The sequence below is a fragment of the Sus scrofa genome, chromosome 13 (assembly GCF_054392235.1).
Source record: "Sus scrofa isolate SSC_HxYL_T2T_F1_AM1 chromosome 13, Sscrofa_HxYL_maternal_Yorkshire_Landrace_v2.0, whole genome shotgun sequence".
NCBI classification, from domain to species: domain Eukaryota; kingdom Metazoa; phylum Chordata; class Mammalia; order Artiodactyla; family Suidae; genus Sus; species Sus scrofa.
In genome coordinates this window covers 141,738,838-141,751,425 of record NC_139395.1, presented here as the reverse complement: position 1 = coordinate 141,751,425, position 12,588 = coordinate 141,738,838, and the positions used below count along the sequence as shown (strand labels likewise).

The window sequence follows — 12,588 nt, the reverse complement described above, 5'->3', positions numbered from 1 at the left end:
TGATTTGAAAGGCAAGGGATCTTGAGCATTACAGTTGAAACCCAGAATTGAGCCTACACTAGCATTTGGAGAAGGGGTCCTGTTCCTGCATCTTGTTCTTTCTGACCTTGACTATGTCCTTGTCACTGTCTAAACTTCAATCTCTTCCTAGTAAAATGAGGATCAAGGAACATTACTTTTTAGATACCTTTGGATTCTCAATACCATTGACTATATTATTTTATATTCAACCATGCAATCAAACGTTGTGTTTACCATGTTCAGGGACCAGAAAATAAAGAGATGGATAAGGTCCCTGAACTCAGGGATCTTATATGTAAGGGAAAGAGAGAAATGCTTAAGTAGATGATTTAAATACAGTACAAATGTTTATGCAGGACATAAGAAGGGGAGCGGAGTAATCCCAGATGGAGGATGTCGATCCAGCTTCTGAGAGAAGACATCCAAACATATTCTCAAGGCTACCTCAGGTTGTCTGTTTGGCTCACATGGTCCTTTTCTTTAATTAATTTTCATAGACTATGGTGAGAACAGAAGAGGCTCTTCTTGCTGGTAGCCCTTCCAGAGCAAGTACAAGTTAGGAAAGAACAGATTGCTAAGCAGTAGATCTATCTGTGGACTTGAGAGCCAGCACAGGGTAAGGCAATAGGCCGGTTTTCAGTAGACTCAGGTTTTAATTTTGACATTCACTTTCTTGGGCAATTCAGGAGACCATTTGGAACCTCACTGTATTCTGCAGTGAAAAGGAAGTAACTTGGATCACCTCCCCTAAAGGGCTGTTGTGAAGAGCAAATGAAGTGGGAGATAGGAAGGTGCTTTATAAAATATAAGGAAGCTTCCTCATGGGTGGAAATAACTTTGAAGAGTCTGGCCCTCCTTTACATGCATAAAGAGAATGGCCAGATTAGGGAGAGCCCTTTGCAGAGAAGCAGGCAGTGTTTTCCTGGAATGAGAGTTCCTTTCAATTTTCTGAACAAGTGATTCATTGCAGTCCTAGGACAAGTATCCAGGAGACTGAGATTTTTTTTTTCCCCAAACTGTTCCATGGACCTATACGCCATCAACATGTATGTGGAAAACAGGGACAGCAGTGGGCGAAAAACAAGACGGAAGGACAGTGTCAGCAAAGGTCAGGGTGTCAGGCAACAGTCACAATAACAGCTGCCAGGGCTCAGAGGACTACAGAGCACGAGGAGGATGGCCGCTGTATTGGCTTCGGACACATTCCTGAGGCTTTGCATCACACACCCAGGTTGGTGGTCTTTGCTCATCTCAGCTCTTTCTCCTATCCAGCCTCCCGAATGTGTGCTTTCCAGGCTGCTATATCTGCCTTCCTCCCAGAGAGGATTACTCATCTGTACTCTCACAGCCATGCCGTCAACACCAGGGAGAGCCCCTGCCTCCCTGCTTGGCCAGAGGCTCTCCAGACCCACAGGTTATGAAACAGAAGCTCCAAAGGCAGATTCCCTGGAAAGCGGACAGGGCTTATGTGGCATGTTCCTCACACCCCCGGTGTACCTAACACTTTACGTCTTTGTTTGTATATATTTAGAGAAGCAGAAAAGCATGTGAGAAAGGGTGTTGGACTTTGAGCCACTCATCTTGGATCACCTTGAGGGAAAGGAGAGTAATTTATCTTGGGACTGCTAGTTGCTGGGAAGTATGTTAAATGTTCTCACAGATTTTAAAAAATTTTCCTTGGAGCCTTTCTTCCAGGGGGGTACTTCTTTTTTTTTTTTTTTTTTTTTTCGTCTTTCGTCTTTCCAGGGCTGCACCAGTCATATGGAGGTTCTCAGACTAAGGGTTGAATAGGAGCTCTAGCTACAGGCCTTTGCCACAAGCCACAGCAAGGCGGAATCCAAGCCGAGTCTGTGACCTACACCACAGCTCACGGCAACACTGGATCTTTAACCCACTGAGCAAGACCAGGGATCGAAACCCTCATCCTCATGGATATCAGTCAGGTTTGTTAACCACTGAGCCATGACAGGAACTCCCCAGGTGGGTATTTTTAACACTGCATTTCAGATCGAGGTTCTGAGGCACAAAGAGTGTAGGTAAGTTGCCCAGAGTCACCCAGTGACTGTGCTGGAATCAGAATCTTAACTCAAGGGAGTTCCCGTTGTGGCACAGTGGAAATGAACCCTACTAGTATCCATGAGGACTGGGTTTGATCCCTGGACCCACTCAGTGGGTCGGGAATCCGGTGTGGCCATGAGCTGTGGTGTAGGTCATAGATGCTGCCTGAATCCTGCATTGCTATGGCTGTGGTGTAGGCTGACTGTTGTAGCTCCAGTTCGACACCTAGCATGGGTACTTCCATATGCTATGGGTGCAGCCCTAAAAAGCAAAAGAAAGAAAGAAAGAGAGGGAGGGAGGAAGTAAGGAAGGGAGGAAGAAAGAAACTTAACTCAAATCAGGGCCACTAGATTGGCCTCACCATCACCTTGAAAAGGAGAGTGACGCTGGTGTCTGGGGTCCCTTCTATTTCCAAAATTCTATAATCATGTTCTTTGGGAGTAAATTATTTCATTTTTTTTAAATCTATAAGGGTTGATTTATTACTACTCAGTATGTCCTGTCTTCCTGGCATGCATTAGGGGTTTAAAAAATATTAGTTGAATTGAATTGAAACAATTTTCAAAGGCTCATTTATTTCAACTCTAAAATGATGATAATGGTCCTGGCATCACCAGTCCCAAGAAGCTCAAATAAAATCCTATGTTTGGAAGCACTTTTTTGAACTGTATGGAAGTACCATATGGAATATATTATTGCATTCTCTATATATATATTATGCATGCATGCAGATAAGTATTTTGTGCCATAACTGTACTCAGTGACTATAACAAAATGAACACTCGACGTCGAGAATAAGAAATAGAATATGGCCAGTATTTCAGACTTCTCATTATACTTTCTCCTAGTGACCTTTCCCTCACCCAAAGGATAGCCACCATCCTGACAATAGAGATAAATATTCTCTACTTTTGTTCTAAAAAAATTAAATAATGTATATGCCCTCTTCATCTCACTTCTTCCACACAACATCTTGTTTGTGAGATTCATCCATATTTTTGGTTGTAATCTCAGACCATTCTTTTTAATTGGTATATGATATTCCACTGTGAGACTATATCACATCACTGATGTATGACATTCCATTGTAGGATTATACCACAATTTACTTATCTATTCTACTGCTGGTACATGTTTTCAGTTTTCAGTAATTGACTATTACAGCAATGTACCTCTGAACATTTTAGGACATGTCTTTTATGGATATATGGATGCATTTTGATTGAGCATATCCCTAAAGTATATGTATATAACTAAAAGATAACTTGCCTAGAAATGAAGTATTGTATGTAGGAGATCTGTAACTGTAGATGAAGCTAGAATGGTGATGGGGCAGGAAGGAGGACACTGGGCATATTAGTTCTTTACAGGAGAACTCCAACTAAACATGAACATGAAAAGAAGCAAGTTTGGACCTTTTTCACAATTCAGTACCCCACAAGGTAGAGTCTGAGATGAATTTTTTGGTTGTTTTTGTGGTTTTTTTTTTAATAGATATTTATTTTCTTTTGAAGATTTACAGTAGAATGTTAATTGCAAAGGGTGTTTGGAGGGGCATCTGTAGGAGGAGAAGCAAGATTGGGCAGAAGGGGGCTAAAATTGCAATCTACTCACATCAGAGGAGTCAGTCATATCTACAGAAAGCTTTAGCACTGGGTTGACACTTCAGATGAGTCCTAATTAGATGGGGAGGAGGTGGCTAGACATTTATACCTCCACTTTGAGCAGTCATCCAATGATGGCTCCTTCTAGGAAGGAGGAATGAAGACATTAGGTTATGTCTTTAGCCAATAGGATGTCCCAGGAAAGAGTCTGAACTGGGAGAACTCAGCTACCAATACTTTGAGCACTCAGGGAATGAGTGCTTCAGTCCTGTGGCAGGAGGGTACAGTGAGCTACACCATAGCATCCATGACCACCATTAACTTTGATATGCAAACAAGTGAACCTTCCAAAGTAATCTTCACCAATGGTTCCATGACCTGAGATTTCTGAAACATGACTAGAAATGCATGTTGAACCTATGGATAGACTGCCTCTGGACACCTTTATTGATGAGGTCTCTCTCAGGGCCTCTGGAGGTAGCTCGAACCCCTCATCTCTGACACCAAAGAAACAATTAAATATTGAGTAAAAGAAATGACAAAAACACAAACTCCCAGAACAATATGCATAGTGACTTCCTTTGAAAATATTCTTTACTGATGCCTTTGTTGCAGTAGCCCATGTTTTCAGAAAACCCAGGAGGGCATGTATAACAGGAATGATTTTTAAAAGGTATAAATCTCTTCAACCAAGCAAAAAACCAAAAACTTTAAAATAAGGCAAAACTCCTCTTAAAGAATCACACATAGGCTTGATAGTTTATTTCAGCTCTTGCTTGTTTTAATTTCCTTTAGTCATCTCTCAAATCTGAGGAGTTTATATTCAGCAACTTTGTGGAGGGTTGTTTCTTCTCTCCCGTTTCTGATAGGGACACTGATATGATGTCTCAGAAATGCAGATCTAGAAAGAACCTTAGATGTTATCAAGTCTCATGCCCCACTGGACAGAGGAGGAATTTTTTTTTTTTTTTTGGCTTTTTGGTGAAACATTTGGAGGTTCCCAGGCTGGGGGTCAAATTGGAGCTATGGTTGGTGGCCTACACCACAGCCACAGCCACATGGGATCCAAGCTGCGTCTGTGACCTATACCACAGCTCACGGCAACGCCGGATCCCTGACCCACTGAGTGAGGCTAGGGATGGAACATGTATCCTCATGGATACTAGTCAGAATCGTTTCTGCTGTGCCACAACAGGAGCACCAACCACTATCATCTTTAAGAGACAGAGTATTACCAACATAATGGAAAGTTCCCTTGTACCTAGTTAATCAGTCCCATCACAACCTGACATCAAGCAACAACTGATTTGCTTTCTGTCACTATAAATTTGTCTTTTACAGAATTTCATATAAATGAATTTTAAAGTACACTATATGCAATGCCTTATATTGGACACATTTCCCTTAATGTAATGTTTTGAGATTCAGTCCCATTGTTGACTGTGTTAATACTTTGTGAGATTTCCAGCTATTCCATATCCTCTCCAACATTTTGTATTGTCAGTTTGTTTAACTAGAAATTATTCATTTCATCTAAGTTGCTAAACAGATTGCTCTGAAGTTGTTTATAAAATTCCCCTATCATATTTTTTATCCTTAGAATTGTACCTTATTTCATCTTGATAATTGTAAGCTGTGACTTTTCCTTCTTTTGATCTGTATTACTACAGACTGATCAATTTCATTGATTATTTTTAAAGAGAAGCTTATATCTGCATGTTTCATTTGTGTTCTGTGTCAGACTTTCCACTCTATTACTTTCTTCTACCTGTTTAGTTTTGATTTCATTATTTTTTTCCAGTTTCCTGTGGAAATGTATGCATTGCCTTTAGACTTGTCTTTCACAAAATTCAAGCATTTTATGCTAGAAATTTCCTTCTACATGCTGCTTTAGTTAAATCCCACATGTGTCGTTATGTCATGTTTTCATTTTCATGAAGTTTAAAATATTTTCTAATTTCCTTGTTATTTCTTTTTGATCAATGGCTTATTTAGAAGTGCACCATTTAATTTCTAAACATTGGGGGAATTTGATATATCCCTTTTCTTATTGATTTCTTTTTTTTTTTTTATTCCTTTTCTAGGGCCACATCTGCAGCACATGGAGGTTCCCAGGCTAGGGGTCTAATAGGAGCTGTAGCTGCCAGCCTACACCAGAGCCACAGCAACGCGGGACCCGAGCTGTGTCTGCGATCTACACCACAGCTCACGGCAACGCTAGATCATTAACCCACTGAGCAAGGCCAGGAATCGAACCCTCAACCTCATGGTTACTAGTCAGTTTTGTTAACCACTGTGCCATGACGGGAACTCCCTTCTTATTGATTTCTAACTTAGCTTTTTTTATTCTTTCGTCTTTTTTTTACGGCTGCACCCATGGCATATGGAAGTTCCCAGGCTAGGGGCTGAATCGGAACTGTAGCTGTTGGCCTACACCATAGCCACAGCAACACCAGATCTGGACCACGTCTGTGACCTATGCCACAGCTTAAAGCAATGCCGGACCCTTAGCTCACTGAGCAAAGCCAGGGATCAAAGCTGAGTCCTCATGGATACCAGTCGGGTTCATTATGGCTGAGCCACAACGGGAACTCTGTTTTCTAATTTAGTTCTATTAGGACAGAGGAAAATGCTTTGTATAGTTTCAGTCCTTTTACATTTACTGAGACTTAGTTTATGGAACAACATATCACAATAATGTTTCACGTGCACTGGGGGAAAAACACATTCTATTGTTCTTGGGGAAAGTATTTAATGCTATCAATTAGGTCAAGTTGATTTATAGAATTGTTGTTTGGTTCTCCTATATCCTTATTTATTTTTTTATTAGTCATTGGAACAGGAATATTGAAATCATCTATAAGTCAGACCTGTGTCAGAAAATGACCTCATATACTCATTGCTACTGGCAGGTGTTATATTAGTTCTGTTAGTTTTTGCTTCTTGTTTCCTGAAGTCCTGTTACTGGGTGAGTATACATTAAGATTTCTATGTCTTCTAGATACATTTACCTTTAAATCTTCATAAAATAAACCACTTTATCACAGGAAATATTGTTTTTCCTGAAATATAATTTGCTGAAAGTTAATATGACCACTTCAAATTTTTTTATGATTCAAATTTACATGATGTATCTTCATCTTTTTACTTTTTAAAATATTTTGGAATGATTTAAGATATGGAATATAGATGTGAAAACAATACAAAATATTCATATACACCTTTCACCTAGCTCCCCCTAATAGTAATATCTTATATAAATACGGTATTTTGGACAAAAATTTAGAAGCTGGCATGATTATATTACTATTAACTAAACTCCATGTTTCATTCAGATTTCACCAATTTTTCTAGGATCTAATCTAAGATATTATATTGCATTTATTGATTATTTCTCCTTTGTCTCTTCTGGTGTTTGAAATTCGTCACTCTTCTTTGTTCTTCATGACCTTGATGGTTTTGAATAATACTGGTCAGGTATTCTGTAGAATGTCCCCTGATACGGGTTTGTCTTCTGGCTTTTTTATGATTATGACATAATTTTACATGATTACAGTGTTTTGGGCTTTGGAGGAAAAGTACTATAGAGGAGAAGTATACTTCTTATCACATTCGATCAGGAAGTAAGTAATAGCAACATGACTTAGCACTGGTGATGTTAACCTGGATCACTTCATTAGTTAGAATACACCAAATACTCATCTGTAAAGTTTCTATACAGTTTTTCTTTAAATATGCCATTATTTGGAAGCAATTTCCTAAGTTCAGCCCATACTCAATAAGAGGAAGAATTAACTGACAGTTTCTGGAAGGAGATGTTTCTATGTATATTATATGGAAAACTCATGTACGAAAAATTTGTTCCATCTCTCCCACTTATTTCTTGTTTTAATTGTTTATACACATCCGTATGGACTTATCCTATTAATTTTATACTTTCAGTTATAATCCAATACAGCATTATTTCTTTTGTTGCTCACATTATTCCAGCTTGGACCATTGGGAGCATATTCAGGTTGGCTTCTCTGCTCCTTTGACATGCTCATCCTTTTTGGTTTTTTGAATACTTCCTTACTTCCTGGCATTGCAGCATGTTCCAGTTTCATTTTGTTTTCCTGCATTTGGCCTAGAACTACCAATTTGTCCAGGAATTCTGGCTTTTATGTAAATCTGTTTTTCTTTTTCTTTCTTTTTTTTTTTGCTTTTTAGGGCCGCACCTGTGACATATGGAGGTTTCCGGGCAGGGCCCAATCAGAGCTACAGCTGCCAGCCCATGCCACAGCCACAGCAATATCAGATCTAAGTCGCATCTGTGAACTACACCACAGTTCAGGGCAATGGTGGATCCCCAACCCACTAAGCGAGGCCAGGGATCAAACCTGCAACCTCATGGTTCCTAGTCAGGAAATCCGTTTTTCTGATGGTCATTTTCCCTTTGTCTGAAGAATTTCTTTAAAAATTCCTTTCAGGGAACATCTGGTGGCAAAGAATTGCCTCAATTTTTATTTGTATGAAAAAAATCTTTATTTCTTCCTCACATTCAAAGCATAATTTTTCCAGATATAGAATTCTAGGTTAGTTGTTTGGTTTTGGTTTTCCTTTCAACACTAAAAATATCATGCCATGTTCTTCATCTTGCTTGGTTTCTGATGGCAAGTCTGCTATAATTCTTACCCTTTTTTCTCTATAGAAGTAAATTTTTTTTTTTGCTTTTCCATCTTTTAAGATTTTATCTCTTCTTTAATTTTCTGAGTTTGAGTATGATATGCTTAGAAAATCCTATCGTAATTGATATATGAATGTATGTTTATTATTTATCCTATCTAGTATTCTTTGAAATTCCCACATCTGTAATTTGGTATGCCTATCATTAATTTTGCTAAATTCTTAATCATTATTACCTCACTTTTTGTTCTTTTCTTTCTATTCTCTCTTTTCCTCTTGATAGTCAAGGTAGTTTTTCATTGCTTTGGGTCGTTCTGTTTTCTTTCTTTCCTTTGTATGTATTGTTACCCTTAAATTTAACCTTGGAAAATTTCTATTTGTTTATCTTGAAGCTCAGTTATCCCTGAGCAATGTCAAATTTATTGATGAGCCATCAAAAGGCATTCTTCATTTCTGGTATAGTGTTTTTATTTTTGTTTGTCTGTTTGTTTTGCTTTGTTTTTAATTCCTAGAATTTCCCTTGGATCCTGACTGTGTCCATCTCTCTGCTTATATTACCCATCTCTTTGCATTTTGTCAACTTTTTTCCTTAGAGCCCTTAACATATTAATGGTTATTTTGTATTTCTTATGCATGAAATTCAATATCTGTGTTCTACATGGCGATGGTTCTAAGGATGATTTATCTCTTCAGACTGTGTTTTCCTTTACCTTTTGGTATGCTCTAAAAGCTGTATACGTTTATTGGGAAATAGACACTGAGATAAATAGGCCTTTAGTGTGAGGATTTATGTTAATTTGGCTAGGAGTTTGGCTGTGTTTAATGTTTGCTGTAATTCTAAGTGCCAGAAGATCCAAATTCTTTAGTGTCCTTGTTTTTGTCTCCTCTCTTGACTTTGTACTTCCTTAAGTATTCCTCTTAAGAGGGAGTCTATTTGGCAGCTTTCTAAGCTATAATCCACTGTTATTATACTGGAGCCTGATAGGGACTGTTCCTTAATCCTCTGGTTAAAATCTCAGTCTTTTAGTGGACCTATGTCTTGGGACTGTGACCTTCACAAATGTTTCTCCAGTAGAACAGCTCTTTTTCCCACTCTGTCCCCTACTCCCTTTCCTGGCTACAGCACTTCCAGTCTATTGTCTTAAAGCCATAACTTCTATTGAGCTTGTTTTCTTACTTTTTCTCTTAGGTGAGGCAGAAGGCTGGAGAGGCTTGCAGTGGGAGGAATTCCCTCACCTCAGTTGTGATAAGGCTCTGGAAAAGTCCTTGCTCCTGAAAGGTAGGCCTTTGTTTTGAAGATTCTAGGTATATTTCATAATGATTACGGTTATGAACTTTCTATAAATATAGCCTTATTTGTTTAAAAAAAAAAAAGGTCTTGGCAGAGTTAATCAAGTTAAGATGAAATCATTTGGGTGAGTCTTAATTTACTATGATTGGTATCCTCATACAGAGGGAATAACAGAGGCAGGGACTGGGGCAACGTGGCCACAAGCCAAGGAATACCAAGGGTCAATGTCCACCACCAGGAGCTAGGAAGAGGCAAGGAAGGATTCTCCTCACTAGGTTTCTGAGAGGGAGCATGGCCCTGCTGACACATTTATTGCAGACTTCTATGTACCAGAACTATGAAGGATACATTTCCATTGGTTTAAGCCATGCCTATTTGTGGTATGTTGTTATGGCAGCCCTTGAAAACTAAGGCAATCACTCTTCCTCGACCCCTGAGATATCCATAAAATGATCTTTCTGGAATCTTCACAAGGATGATCTCGTTGGGTTTCTGGACATAAAGCTCACAAATGCCTTTGGCTTCTCCTAAGACTGAGAGGCCCAGGAGATTCTTACTCTCACACTTGTCCTCAGTCAATTTCTAGCAATTTGTCAAAATTAAATGTTTTGCAAGTTTATGGCTCTAGGAGCTTCTGCTCCAGGGAAATGGATTTTTGTGAATATATGTGTCTCTCCTAATATAAGTAGTGGGTTATCCTGTTACCTCAGTTCTCTGATGGATCCTAGAAACATCATTCACGGAAGAGGCACAAGAAGGAAGAAACTTAGGTTAGAGGCATGAGAAGGCACAAGAAGGAAGGAATTTAGGTTCCTGAATGACTACAGAGAAGATCATCAACATTGAATTTTTATATAAGGAGGAACAAACTTCTATTCTGTTAATCCTTGAGATCTACGGTTTGTTGTTACGGTAGTTTACTTATGAGGACTCATTCAGCCGAATTCAAACAGTGGTGTCAGAGTCAAAAGTGTATAACCATAAGGATATCAAGTACTGCAGTGGGAAGTCTGAGTTCTAGAACCAATTCACAATATAACAGAGGGGGAATTATCTTTAGCTTTACCATTGGCACAATGGGGAAAACATCACCTACACTAAAGGGTTATTGAAAAGACTAGTTAATATCATTTTTATGCAAGCCTTAAGCAGTTATAGAAGGATTGGTACTAATAGTCTAAGTAAGAGGAAATGAGGTCCTAAGTAAAATACAACAGTCCAGGGAATAGAGAGGAGGTAGGGCCCAGAAAACACTTTGTAGAGGAGGATTGGCCTGTTTAAACTACCCTGAAGTGATTGCTCAAGGATTCATTCTGTTTAAATTCTTATTTAAAAAAAAAATGAGTTTTGGCAGAGAACCTTTTTTCCTCTGGCTTTCTCCTGAAGAAATGTAGGGAATAATTACATGATGCGGCTGTTCAGGAAATGCCGCAGGTTGCAAACACCGAGGCATCTTTGGGCATATGCATGCTCAGGTATAGACACCACAGCCTTAGCTGGATGGGCACAGGCACCAATTTACTGGTAACCATGGCAAAGCCAGTTCTGTTTGGTAAATATTGGCAATGGCAAGGAAAACAAATGAGGACAGTCACCAAGCCCAGAGTACTGTCTCCTCTTTGATGATGCCAAGCTGCAAACAATGTAACATTGCCCTCATGTGAATGCTGGTTGTGATACTGTGATTTACAATAAGAAATATATATTTGGTCTTATCCCAGTTTCTGGCATGGAGTTCCTAAAACTCTTTGGAGCCCTAAAGGTATCTTTTTGATGTTAATGAGGTGATTTTTAAAAAGCAGCTAAGGATGGGAGCTGGTTGTCAGGATGGCCAAAGGTGTGATTGGAAAGTTGAAACTTCCAGTCCTACCCTCTGTCTTCCAAAGAGAGGTGAAGGGCTGAAGATTGACGTCAATCAGCAATGGCCAATGGTGTAAACAATCATGCTTATTTAATAAAGCCTCCATACAACCCAAAAATCTGGGTTGGTAAGCTCATGGAGATACTGAGAAAGTGGTACTCTTGGATGGGACATGGAAGCTCCTTGCCCCTTCCCAGATGCCTTACCCTGTGCATCTCATCCACCTGGCCTTGCCTGAGTTACATCTTTTTTAAAAATAATAGATTAGTAATCTTGTCAGTAAAATGTTTCTCTGAATTCTTGGAGTTGTTCCAACAAACAAATCCAACCTGAGTGGGGGTCAATAGTGGGAACCTCTGATTTATACCTGGAAAGTCAGGAGCACAGGTAACAACCTGAACCTGGGACTGGTATCTGAAGTGGTAAGAGGCAGTCTTATAGGACAGAATCCTTAAGCTGTGAAATCTTACCCTATCTCCGGGTAGCTCGTCATCAGAGATGAGTTTAATTCTCAGACACACTGCTGGTGTCTGAAAACTGCTTGGCATTGTGTGGGAATACACCTCCCACACAACACACACACACAGACACACACATTGGAATTTGGTCCAGGAACCAAAAAAAAAAAAAAGTCAAAGACAGACATTTTAAGAAAGATTTTGCTTGGAACCAAAGGTCTTGAGTAATGAAAGCAATAGAATTGTACATTATTTCCAACTCTATAAGACAGCAAAAGGGAGCTGTATTAGCCAAGAATCTTCAGAGAATAGAACAAGAACCAGGAATATATGTATTTGTACATGTAAATATACAGGCGTACCTTGGAGATGGGGTTCAGTTCCAGACCACCTCAGTGAAGTGAGTCTCACAAACGTTTAGTTTCCTGGTAGATATAAAATTATGTTTACACTCTACTGTAGTCTATTATGTGTGCAATAGCATTATGTCTAAAAAAATATGTACCTTAATTACTAATACTTTATTGCTAAAAAATTCTAGCCATCATCTGAGCCTTCAGCAAATCATAGTAGTAATATCAAAGATCACTAATCACAAGTTATAACAAATATAATCACAATGAAAAAGTT

The 12,588-nt window shown here is 39.0% G+C and overlaps 1 long non-coding RNA gene across 1 annotated transcript; it reads left to right on the top strand.

The window, feature by feature from the left end:
* Positions 1-1,172: 1,172 nt before the first annotated feature.
* LOC110256550 (uncharacterized) lies at positions 1,173-12,155 on the top strand. The gene is made up of 2 exons (XR_002338180.2): positions 1,173-1,252; positions 9,538-12,155. It is a non-coding gene; the product is annotated as an uncharacterized LOC110256550 (long non-coding RNA).
* Positions 12,156-12,588: the final 433 nt, after the last annotated feature.